The sequence below is a fragment of the Trichosurus vulpecula genome, chromosome 3 (assembly GCF_011100635.1).
Source record: "Trichosurus vulpecula isolate mTriVul1 chromosome 3, mTriVul1.pri, whole genome shotgun sequence".
Taxonomy (NCBI): Eukaryota; Metazoa; Chordata; class Mammalia; order Diprotodontia; family Phalangeridae; genus Trichosurus; species Trichosurus vulpecula.
The window spans coordinates 193601378-193614481 of NC_050575.1; positions in this window are offsets into that span (position 1 = coordinate 193601378).

Genomic DNA, 13104 nt, shown 5'->3' on the forward strand with positions numbered 1-13104 from the left:
GCATCCTGACTATCATTTCGTATAGTACAATATTATTCCATCACAATCATATACAACATCTTGTTTAGTCATTCACCAATTGACAGACCACTTCAATTTCCAGTTCTTTATTACCTCTAAAAGAGCTGCTATAAATATTTTTGTACACATAGGTCCTTTCATTTTTTAAATATCTTTGGAATACAGACCTAGTAGTGGTATTGTTTGGTCAAAGGAAATGCATGGTTTTATATCTCTTTGGGCATAGTTCCAAATTGCTCTCCAAAATGGTTGAATCAGTGTACAACTTCATCAATAGCACATTAGTGTTTTAATTTTCCCACATCTCCTCCAACATTTGTGATTTTCCTTTTATTTCATATTAGCCAGTCTGATAGGTGTGAGATAGTAGTTCAAGTTGTTTTAATTTGTATTTCTCTAATCAATAGTAATTTAGAGCATTTTATATGACTATAAATAGCTTTGATTACTTAGAAAACTACCTGTTCATATCCTTTGAACATTTATCAATTGATGAATGGCTCTTATTTCTATAAATTTGACTCAGTTTTCTATATATTTGAAAAAAAGAAGTCTTTATTAGAGAAACTCACTGTAATTTTTCCACAGAAATGATTATCATCCTATTTTCCTCCATCCTATTCCCTGCCATGTTTATCCTACTCTGTCCATTCTCAAAAGTGTTTTGCTTCTGACTTTTACCTACCCCAAACCATACTCCCTTCCATGATGATGCTCCTCCCCCTTCTCTCATTCCCATCCCTTCCTACTTTCCTGTATGGTAAGATAGATTTCTATACCCAACTGTGTATGTATATTATTTCCTTTTCAAACCAATTCTGATGAGAATAAGGTTTCTGTACTCCCCTCCCTGTTTCCCACATTCCCCCTCTTTACTGTAAAATTCTTCCAGGTCTCTTTTATATCAGATAATTTATCCCATTCTACCTCTCCCTTTCCCTTCCTCCCACTGCATTCTTCTTTCTCATTCATTAATTTTATTGTTTTTAGATAATCATACCATCACTTTCAACTCACACCGCTGCTTTCTATGTAGACTCCTTCTAAGTGCCCTAATAATGAGAAAGTTTTTGGAGTTATAAATATCATTTTCCCATGTAGGAATATAAACAATTTAACCATATCAAATGCCTTATGATTTCTCTTTCCTATTTCCATTTTTATGCTTCACTTTCATCTTGCATTTGAAAGTCAAAATTTTTATTCAATTCTGGTCTTTTCATCAGGAATACTTGAAAGTGCTTGATTTCATTGAATGTCTATTTTTCCCCTGAAGTATTATACTTAGTTTTTTTTTAGGTAGATGATTCTTAGTCATAATCATACCACTTTTGCCCTCTGGAAAATCATATTCCCCAATCTATTGTGTAGAAGTTGCTAAATCTTGTGTTATCCTAGCTATGGCTCCATGATACTTGAATTGTTTCATTTTGGCTGCTTACAGTATTTTCTCCTTGATCTGGTAGATATGGAATTTGGCTATGATAGTCCTGGGAGTTTTCATTTTGGGGTCTCTTTCAGGAGGTGATTGGTGGTTTCTTTCAATTTCTATTTCACCCTCTGGTTCTAGAATATCAGGGCAATTTTCTTTGATAATTTCTTAAAAGATGACATCTAGGCTCTTTATTTTATTCATTATGATTTTTTAGGTAGTCCAGTAATACATTATCTCTCTTCGATCTATTTTTCAGGTCAATTATTTTTCCAATGAGATATTTCACGTTGTATTCTATTTTTCTATTCTTTTGATTTCATTTGATTGCTTATTGATGTCTCATACAGTAATTAGATTCAAGTTGCCCAGTTCTAACTTTTAAGGAATAGTGTTCTTTGGTGAATTTTTGTACCTCCTTTTCCATTTGGCCAATTCTACTTTTTAAGGATTTCTCTTCAGTGAATTATTTCTATCTTTTTTTCCATTTGATCAATTTTGCTTTTCAAGGCATTGCCCTCTTCATTGGATTTTTATGCCTCTTTTCCCATTTGAACTATTCTGTTTTTCAAGGTATTTATTTTAGTATTTTTTGTGTCTGTTTTTGTTGATTTTTTTCCCATGTTTTTCACGCAGTATTCTCATTTTTCTTCCCATTTCTTCCTCTACCTCTCATACTTGATTTAAAAATCCTTTTTGAGCTCTTCCATGACCTCAGAACACTCATATTTTTATTTGAGTTTTGTGTGCAGGAATTTTGATTTTGTTATCTTCATCTGAGTGACTATTTTAATCTTTCTTGTCACCATAATAACTTTCTATGGTCAGATATTTTCTCTTTTAATTTATTTAATATTTTTAGTTTTCAGCATTAATTTTCACAAGAGTTTGAATTACGAATTTTCTCCCCATTTCTACCCTCCCCCCACTCCAAGATGGCATATATTCTGGTTGCCCTGTTCCCCAGTCAGCCCTCCCTTCTGTCATCCCACTTGCCTTCCATCCTATTTTCCCTTACTTTCTTTTAGGCAAGATATATTTCTATGCCCCATTGCCTGTATATCTTATTCCCTAGTTGCATGCAAAAACTATTTTTTTGAACATCTTCTTTTAAAACTTTGAGTTCCAAATTCTCTCCCCTCTTCCTTCCCCACCCACCCTTCCTAAGAAGGCAAGCAATTCAACATAGGCCACATGTGTATCATTATGCAAAACCCTTCCACAATAGTCATGTTGTGAAAGACTAATGCTATTTTGCTCCTTCCTATCCTATCCCCCTTTATCTAATTTTCTCCCTTGGCCCTGTGCCCTTTCAAAAGTGTTTGCTTTTGATTACCTCCCCCCCCCATCTACCCTCCCTTCTATCTTCCCCCCTTTATTATCTCCTTCCTCCTTCATTCCTGTGGGGTAAGATACCCAATTGAGTGTGTATGGTATTTCCTCCTCAGGTCAAATCCAATGAGAGCAAGATTCACACATTCCCCCTTACCTGCCCACTCTTCCCTCCCAACAGAACTGCTATTTCTTCCCACTTTCATGAGAGATAATTTACGGCATTATATCTCTCCCTTTCTCCCTCTCTCCATATATTCCCCTCTCATCCCTTAATATTATTTTATTTTTTTAGATATCATCCCTTCATATTCAACTCACCATGTGCCCTCTGTCTATATATATATATATATATATATATATATATATATATATATATATATATATATATATATATATATATATATATTATATTTATATACACACACATATACATATACATATATACACACACATATATGCATATACATATATATGTATGTATATGTATGTGTGTGTATGTACGTTCCCTTCAGCCACCCTAATACTGATGTCTCATGAATTATACCCATTATCTTTCCACGTAGTAATGCAAACAAAACGGTTCAACTTTAGTAAGTCCCTCATGATTATTCTTTCTTATTTACCTTTTCATGCTTCTCTTGATTCTTGTGTTTGAAAGTCAAATTTTCTATTCAGCTCTGGTCTTTTCATTGAGAAAGCTTGAAAGTCTTCTATTTTATTAAAAATCCATATTTTGCCTTGGAGCATGATACTCAGTTTTGCTGGGTAGGTGAGTCTTGGTTTTAATCCTAGCTCCATTGACCTCCGGAATATCATATTCCAGGCTCTTTGATCCCTTAATGTAGAAGCTGCTAGATCTTGTATTATTCTGATTGTGTTTCCTCAGTACTCAAACTGTTTCTTTCTGGATGCTTGCAGTATTTTCTCCTTGGTCTGGGAGCTCTGGAGTTTGGCAACAATATTCCTAGGAGTTTTCCTTTTGGGATATTTTTGAGGAGGCGATAGGTGCATTCTTTCAATTTCTATTTTACCCTCTGGCTCTAGAATATCAGGGCAGTTCTCCTTGATAATTTCTTGAAAGATGATATCTAGGCTCTTTTTTTGATCATGGATTTCAGGTACTGCAATAATTTTTAAATTAACTCTTCTGGATCTATTTTGCAGGTCAGTGGTTTTTCCAATGAGATATTTCACATTGTCTTCCACTTTTTCATTTCTTTGGTTCTGTTTTATAATATGTTGATTTCTCATAAAGTCACTAGCTTCCACTTGCTCCAATATAATTTTAAGGTGGTATTTTCTTCAATAGTCTTTTGGACCTCCTTTTCCATTTGGCTAATTCTGCCTTTCAAGGCATTCTTCTCCTCATTGGCTTTTTGGAGCTCTTTTGCTATTTGAGTTAGTCTAATTTTTAAGGTGTTGTTTTCTTCAGTATTTTTTGGGTCTCCTTTAGCAATTCATTGACTTGTTTTTCATGGTTTTCTCGCATCCTTCTCATTTCTCTTCCCAATTTTTCCTCTACTTCTCTAACTTGCTTTTCCATCCTTTTTGAGCTCTTCCATGGCCTGAGACCAGTTTATGTTTTTCTTGGAGGCTTTTGATGTAGACTCTTTGACTTTGATGACTTCTTCTGGCTGTATGTTTTGGTCTTCTTTGTCAGCAAAGAAAGATCCCAAAGTCTGAGTCTGACTCTGAATCTGTTTTCACTGCTTGGCCATGTTCCCAGCCAACTACTTGACTCTTGAGTTTTTTGTCAGGGTATTACCTCTTGTAGAGTAGAGAGTACTTTGTTGCATGGTTGAGGCACTGTGCTGTTTTTTTTTCAGAGCTAATTCTACACAGCAAACTCTGCCACACCAGCACTCCTCTTTCCCCAAGAACTGCCAACCCGCACCTGACTCAGATCTTAAGCACAGTCTGCACTCCCGCTCTCATGTATCACTTAATTCCTCCCACCAGGTTGGCCTGGGTCCAGAATCAACTGCAGCTGTAGTTCTGTAGCTGCATCCCCTCTGCCACCCCCCAGGGTGCTGGCCAGACCATGAACTCCTTTCCCTCTGTCCCTCGTAACTTTTCTCTGTTGTCTTGGGTGTTTGTCGGTTGAGAAATCTGGTGACTGCCACAACTCCCTGATTCAGGGTGCTAGGGCCTGTTTCACCCTGCTCATGTTCTGATTGGTTCAGAGGCAGCCCATGTTGGGCTCTGCTCTGCTCTCCTCCCAGCTATGTGCACAATAGACCTTACCCTGCGACCATCCAGGCTGTCCTGGGCTGGAGCGCTGCTTCCCTCTGCTATTTTGTGGGTTCTGCCATTCTAGAATTTGTTCAGAGCCATTTTTTGGTGTTTGGAGGGACCTGGGGTGGAGCTCATGCAAGTCCCTGATTTCCATCCGCTATCTTGGCTCTTGGCTCTACCCTCCCTCGTCAGATTTTTTTCTTGCTGTTTGCCCATTTTCTAGACTATTTCTTGACTTTTAACTCTATATTAAAGTGGGGATCTGCTTCCCAAAAGGAGGTAGAACTGTGCCAAGCTTCAGGGTTTTGTGTGGTTGTTTGCCGAGGTAATTATGCGGACCTGTTAAGTTTTTGTGTCTTCCAAGTTGTTGTGATCTGCCTGTACTGTCAACTGGTTTGTTAGCTACTACAAGAATTCTTTTCAACCCTGGAAATGTGACCAGTGGTCCAGCTCCTGTATGGAAAGAAGTTCTTGTATTCTAGTGCTCCTCTTTGCACTAGGGCTAAGACTCAGGACTGCAACCCAGATCCAAGTATAGGTAATACCCATAGAGTCCTGCCCCTGCCACCAGCAAAGGGACCACTATAAATCTACTTCTTACCTGTGGTCTGATATCCTTAACATCTGTGTGCTGAGAAGTATGAAAACCATCACTGCTCTCACGGATTTAGTTGCCCTGAGGTCTGCTTCTGGCTTGATGGACTCTGGTCTGCTCTGATGTGGCCTGTGCTAGATTGAGCCCCTTTTTTACCCTGGTGATACAGATCTTTCCTGCTCACCTTCTAAGTTGTCTTGGGCTTGAAAATTTTTTCACTCCAACTTTTTGTGGGTCTTGCCAGTCCAGAATTTGTTTAGAGCCATCAGTTAAAGGTATTTGGTTGGGTTTGGAAGAGATGAGTGAGATGAGTCTCTGTCTTTACTCTGCCATCTTGGCTCCACTTCAGTTTATTTTCAGGTAAACCAGCTGTGCTGGTAAGCAAAATGGCCTTTGTTTTCTTTGAGTAGCTCAGTTTATTTCATTAAGCCTTACTAGGTGCTGGGCCCTTGGGTCCCAAGGTAGGGCTAACTCCAGGGAGGGCCTAGTTTACATGTCTGGGACAGCAGAGGCTTTTAGACCAGTGTGTTTAAGTCCTCCTCTTTGTGGCGATTCATGGGGCTGGCTAAGGGGAGGTGTTAACTCCAGAGCCATGCCCTATTGGGTGTTAACCTAATCTATGTGGATGTGAACCTCCCAGGGTCCTAAGAGGAGGGGCCAACTCAAGAACCAATAGGCTCTGGTCATTCAGACAATGCTTGATGATGTCAAAAACCCTATAAGAGGAGAGAAGACAGCTTGAAGATCCCTTTTCGGTTGGAGCAGCAGTGGTGGCAAGCATGACTCTGGGCCAGAACCTTGTTCCAAGCTCCTGGGCTGAACCTAGATGTTGGTAACTATGAATTATATTGGGTCTGTCTGTTGATGTTTGTAATTTGTTTGTATTTTGTTCTGAAGTTCATGGTGCTGGCTTTTTCCCCTGAACTAAATGAATATTCTGACGTTCAGGGTGCTGGTCTCTTCCCCTGAAGTAAGTGAATGAATCTGTATTTGGTCTGTCTGTTGATGCTTGTAATTTGTTTGTATTTGTTCTGAAGTTCAGGGTGCTGGGTTTTTCCCCTGAACTAACTGGATGCTGTCTGTATGCTCCCCTGAACTACCTGAATGCTCTCTGTATGCTGGATTAATGTAAGCTTGTCAGCCCCTACACCTTACTTTCCTTGGTTAAGAAGATCAAAAGAACCTGTGCTTTCCCAGTGTGCTGGCAGCTTCCTGGGTGCTGGCCGTGGATGGATCTTACACTGCCACAGAAGCTGCTAGCCAGATTGTTAAAACACCAGCTATTGAGTTGATTTTCCAATAAATTTCTGGTCTTCATTGAGCATCTTGTTATTCCACCTCACTCCTCATAAATGATGTCACTCATACAGCAACAAGATGAAGAAGATCATGATTTCATACTTAGCTTTAAGCAGATCAGATTTTAATTGAAATTCTGGAACATTTCATAAACCTTCTTCATATTATTAGCACTACTAACAAAATAGAAGTGTTATTAATGTTATTGTTGTTTGTTGTTATGGCTTGCTTACCACTACAGTAACATGGGATGGAAGACCCAAGAGAAAGGGAAGCTATCATCCACACATACTATGTGTAAACCTGCTTTTAGTTACTTTTTTTTATTCTACAATACCCATAGTTAATTTTATTAAGTCCCTACGATAATGCTTTCCAAATTCGGCTCTGTAAATCCTAGGGAAAAAAGGATAACTCCAGAGAGACATAGATGTCTATGGTCAACCAAAGGAAAGATAAGAAAATGGATTACAACCTGATCATGATGTTGTGTCAAAGACAACCACATCATCCTATAAATACTCCCCTTTTTCACTTCCTCCCACGGACATCTGCACAAGAAATTAACCACTCAGGAAGGTTACATCCTACTCTTAATGGACTAAAGGGATTTGCATTTGGCATAACTTACCCCATTCTCTCTAGGTTTGGCCCAGACCTGCATTATTTGCCAAATGAATGCATATACATATAAATTCCTGCTTAAGCAAGACTTAATTGTGGTTAAGTTTCCCCTCCTTTCAGTATTATGTTCCTGTTCTCCCTCTCTCTCTCTCATCTTCTCTCTTTCTTTCTCTGTATCCATCACTTTGTCTGTCTGCCTGAATGTCTATCTATCTTACTCTTCTTCACTCTCCTGTTATTCTTATTACTTTAGGAATTTGACCTATATTACAAAACACATGACTGCCTGTTCTTGGCCAGGAAGTAGCTGGCTCTCATTAATTTGTTTTATTATAAAACATCCAAATTTAACTCAGACAGAACATTTGTTGGTCACTTTCCCATTTCAAAATCTAACACATAAATTTGCTTTTACTTAATGATCCTACACTACTGTTGAATCATAAGAATATTTACACATGTATTAAATGTAATATTTGTAAAAACTCTTAAAAATCTCTTCAGAAGGCAGTGTGAATCAACAACACAAGATAAAATAAACATAGACCTCTCTTGCTTCTTGCCAAAAATATATCTGTGCTCTCACTTTAAATAGGACTTTTCAACTCAAAACTTTATGGTAGGAATAGTGCACCTCCAATACTCATTTCAATATATTAATAGTTCCATGATCTTATTGGTGTGTGAACTCCCTTCAGGTGTAGAGCTTTACAGCCTTTAAATCTTCTCATCTTGCAAGGTTCTTGTCCATGCCTTTTCATAAATCTCCCTAAAAGGATTCCCAGAAGACTTGGAAAGCATCCTGTACTTATTTATTATTTAAAAATATATATGATCAAGGAACAGTTATTCTTATCATTCTTCCCCACCATAAATAACTTGGTGAATTACAAGACTAAAAGCAGTGAATAGTGTTAGATCTGGAGTCAAGAAATTGTTGTTATTCAGTAATTTCATTCATGTCCAGTTCTTTGTGACCACATTCAGGTCTTCTTGGCAAAGATACTGGAGTAGTTTGCCAATTCCTTGTCCAGCTCAGGAGAAAATATTTATAAAGTCCTTTGCAAATCTTAAAGTGTTACATAAATGTCAGTTATTATTATTAGCAGTTATAATAGCAATATCATTTAAATGGGGCAAAATACAAATGTTTCGTGTCAAAGAAGAGTTTCTCCCTAACTCTTAGTTATTGTGGGTTTTGCTGTGTGTGTGGCAGGGGGGAATAAATGTTTTTAAATCTGTGATGGGCATTCAGAAGTTTAACAAATACAATGATAACACATAATAATAACATTTATGTAGTGTTTGAATGTTAATTTGCATGTATTATCACATTTAATCCTCACAAAAATAGGTGTTATTATTACCTCACCCATAGCCATGATGGTGTGGTTATTGATATAGAACCAGACATCCTGGAAAATGTAATCAAGTCAGTCCTAGGAAGCACTGCTAACAATAAGGCTAGTGGAGGTGACAGAATTCTAGCTCAGCTATTTAAAATCCTAAAAGATTTCTTTTAAGACTTCCAGAACCCAGGATGTCAGAGTAAGCAGTAAATCACTATCACTTTCCCATGTTGACATCTGAACAACCATAAAATAATACTCCAGAAAAAATTCCTGGAACAGCAGATGAAAAGATGCAGTAGAGTCATCTTTTTAACCTGCAGAACTTGAAGTATTGTCCAGAAATGTCTATCTCACTCAGGTAAAAGGGGAGGACATTGAAGAACAGGAAGCATCCTAACAAACTAGAAGCAAGTCCCTCTTCAGCAAACTAATGGGAGATCCTGAGCCCCAGGGCGGTGAAGCAGGGAAACACCAATACCCAGACCCCCCAGGTGCCTTAGCATAGCTCAGGCAACTGGCAGACTCCAACTTGGAGAACCACCATGTGTTTCAGCAAAGCCCCAGGCAGGCAAGTGTCCTCTGGCTACCGGGTCTTCCTGTGCTTCATCACAGCCCCAGGGAAATGCAGAAAAATCCCACCTGGCCTCAGCACATACAAGACACCACAACTAGGGCCCCAGCTAAGCACCAGGTAAGCAGCCAGATCCCTACAGCCTCCAGCTGCTAGCACCTGAGGCCCCAGCAAAAGAAGCTAGGACAATGCCCTGTGTGCTCCATCAGGAGAGTTCAACTTCAAAAGCCAGGAAATAGGCAAACAAGATGAACAAGAAGCAAAAATGAACATTGACCATGGAAAATTACTATGGTGACAGAGAAGAGCAAAACACAAACTCAGAAGAGGACAACATTGTCAATATATCTATATCTGAAACCTCAAAAGGGAATGTGAATTGGTCTCAAGCCCAAAAAACCTTCTTGGAAGAACACAAGAAGTATTTAAAAGTCAAATAAGAGAGATAGAGGAAAAAATGGGTAAAGAAATGAGAGCTATGCAAGAGAAAGTCAACAGCTTGGAAAAGGAAGGACAAAAATTGACTGAAGAAAACAATTCCTTAAAAAATGCAATTTGCCAAATGGCAAAAAAATCCAATGAAGAAACCAACTTCTTAAAAAGTAGAATTGGCCAAATGGAAAAGAAGGTACACAAATTCACTGAAGAGAACTCTTTAAAAAGTAGAATTGGCCAAATGGAAAAGGAGATACAAAAGCTAACTAAATAAAACAATTCACTAAAAATTAGAATTAAGCAAGTGGAAGTTAATGACTATGAGACATCAAGAAACAGTCAAATGAAATCAAAAGAATGAAACAAAAATAGAATAAATGCAAAATAACTCATTGGAGAAACAACAACAACAACAACTGACCTGTAACATAGATCCAGGAGAGAAAATTTAAAAATTGCTTGTCTACTTGAAAGCCATTATCAAAAAAAAGAGCATTGAGAGCATCTTCCAAGAAGTTACCCAGGAAAATTACCCTGATATGCTAGAAACTGAGATAAAATTGAAATTGAAAGATTCCACTGATCACCTCCTGAAAGAGATCCCAAAGAGAAAATGCCAAGTAATATTGTAGCTAAATTCCAGAATTATCAGGCCAAGAGGAAACACTGCAATCAACCAGAAAGAAATAATATTGTGGAACCACAGTCGGGATTATGCAGAACTTAGCAGTTTCTACATTAAAGGATCCAAGGGCTTGGAATATGATATTCCATTAGCCAAAGGAGCTTAGATTACAACCAAGGAACAACTACCCGTCAAAAATGAGCATAATCTTTCAGGGGTAAAGATAGGCATTCAAAGAAATAATTCCTTATGAAAAAAAATGGAGACTCAAAGATATGAGACTCAAAGAAAGCACAAAAAGGTAAACAGGGAAGGAAAAAAATGTTATTCAAAAAGGTTAAATGGTTTATGTCCCTACGTGGGAATAAGATATTTGTAACTCTTGAGAACTGTATCTTTACTACCACATTTAGAAGGGGTGTGGGAATAAGTTGACTTTGATTTGATGATAAAAAAATAATTAAGGGGTGAAAAAGAAGATTATACAGGGAGAAGAGGAAACAAGGAAGCAGGAAGGGTAAATTACATCACATGAAGAGGCACAAAAACCTATTACAGTAGAGGGAAAGAAGGGAAGGAGGCTGTAATGGCAAGCAAAGTGGGACTTTTCATTTTGCTTTTTTTTTCTTTTGGCGTTCTAGTTCTTCTCAGCACTAAGGTAATAAAGTGCCTTTGATTGAGACTTGCCTTTGTTTGAATCAAGAGTCTTTCATGACCTGCTTAAGTCACAAGAAAGCATAAGTCACATGAGTTTGAGTCACTTGGTTGTGATGATCTCTGTGGACTGACCCTGAAGAAGTGTATATATTCACTAAGGTTAGCATTTTGCTTTGGGGGCTCACTCATTGGAAGAGCATTCCTGTGATTTAACCAGATGAGACTCTGTGTATCCCTTAAGGAGCCCCCTGGCTTTGAAAGCCAAGATGTTGGTGCTTCTCTCCCAGGTCACTACGTATGTATTGCTACAGTCAGACAAAAGCCTGTCTGATGATTTGAATTATTTTTTCTGTTTGTAATTTCTGTTTGTATTTGTTCTGAAGTTCAGGGTGCTGACTTTTTCCCCTGAACTAAGTTAATGATATATGTATGTTTAATTAATGTAAGATTGGTAGCACATTAAAGTTGCTTTCCTTATAAAGAACATCAAAGAATCTGTGCTAGCGGCCCTCCTCTGTGCTGGTGTTATTGGCCTTATACCTCCACAGCAGCTGCTAGTAACATTGTTTTTACAAAATGGCATAGTCAGGAAGGATCTGCAAAGTAAAAGGAAAGTATGGGGGAAGGGATAATTGTTTGTTTCCCAGTTGTGGCAGCTATGATTCTGTGGAGCCATGGAGCAAGAGTGAGAAGAGAACTCCAGGATCACAGAGGAACCTCTGAGAGCATAGAGGAACAGATAACTGCCTGCATGCTGACTTTGGTGAGATGAGAGCAGAAATGAAGAGCTGTCTGCATTGGGACTTAGGCAGAAGCCAAGAGCAGCTGGCTCCTGTGTGAGAAAGAGGAACCCAGGAGTTCAGAATTCAGCACTGGGGCAAGATAAAAACTTTGAAGCAAGATGATGAGTGTGCTTTTTCTGCTGTGTCCCCCCTGGGATGGTTCAGGACCCAGGGGGATGGTGGAGCTGCCTGTAGTTGAGGGGGGAACTGTCTTGGACCCCCAAGGACCCCACCCTGTTTCCTTTGTTGCCCAGCCACTTCTCAGGACTTAGAATTGGGGACTGTAGCAGTGTGGGAAGAAGAACACACCCCCAAGAGAACTTTATTTGGATCTTTTTTGTTTGTGTTGGGACTTTGCTCATTAAAGCATGCTTGAACCTGAGAGTGCCAGGAGGAAGCCTGCAATGGCAGTGTGAGGAGAAGCCCCCACCCCCCCAAGATTGACTTTATTTGGACAATCTGTATTGACTGAAGTGACTGTAACTTGCTGTGACCTAGGGGTGGATGGTATTTGTATTTGCTGCTACCCCTTAAGGATAATACGTTGTGTTAGGATAGACACCAGCCTGGGAACCTCTGCTTGTGTAAACAAGTATTTGGGGGAATGCTACTGAGTGATGTTTTGCTTAAGGATGTTACTATGAATGTTATGGTTTAGGTTATTGAACAATGATATATACTGTGTGGGTATTCTGAGAAATGCTATAAGATATACTAAAAGATATGTTTTATTTAAGACTATGTGGGCACCTTCTTAATAAGTTATTATGTGATGGGATCACAAGGCATAGTGCTTCCATTTTTTCCAGGATCTATGGCCATTTAGATTGATTAGATTATAGATTATATTTAGATCTAATGCCAAGGATCCTGGAGAGGTGGAATGTAATGGCAAGCAAAGTGAGACTTTTTGTTTTGCTCTTTTTTCTTTTGGAGTTCTAGCTCTTCTCAGCACTAAGGTAATCAAGTGCCTTTGATTGAGACTAGCCTTTGTTTGAATCAAGAGGTTTTGATTAATCAAGAATCTTTCATGACCTGCTTAAGTCACAGGAAAGCCTAAGTCACATGAGTTCGAGTCATATGATTGTGATGGCCTCTGTAGGCTGACCCTGGAGAAGTGTATATATACTCTGAGGTTAGC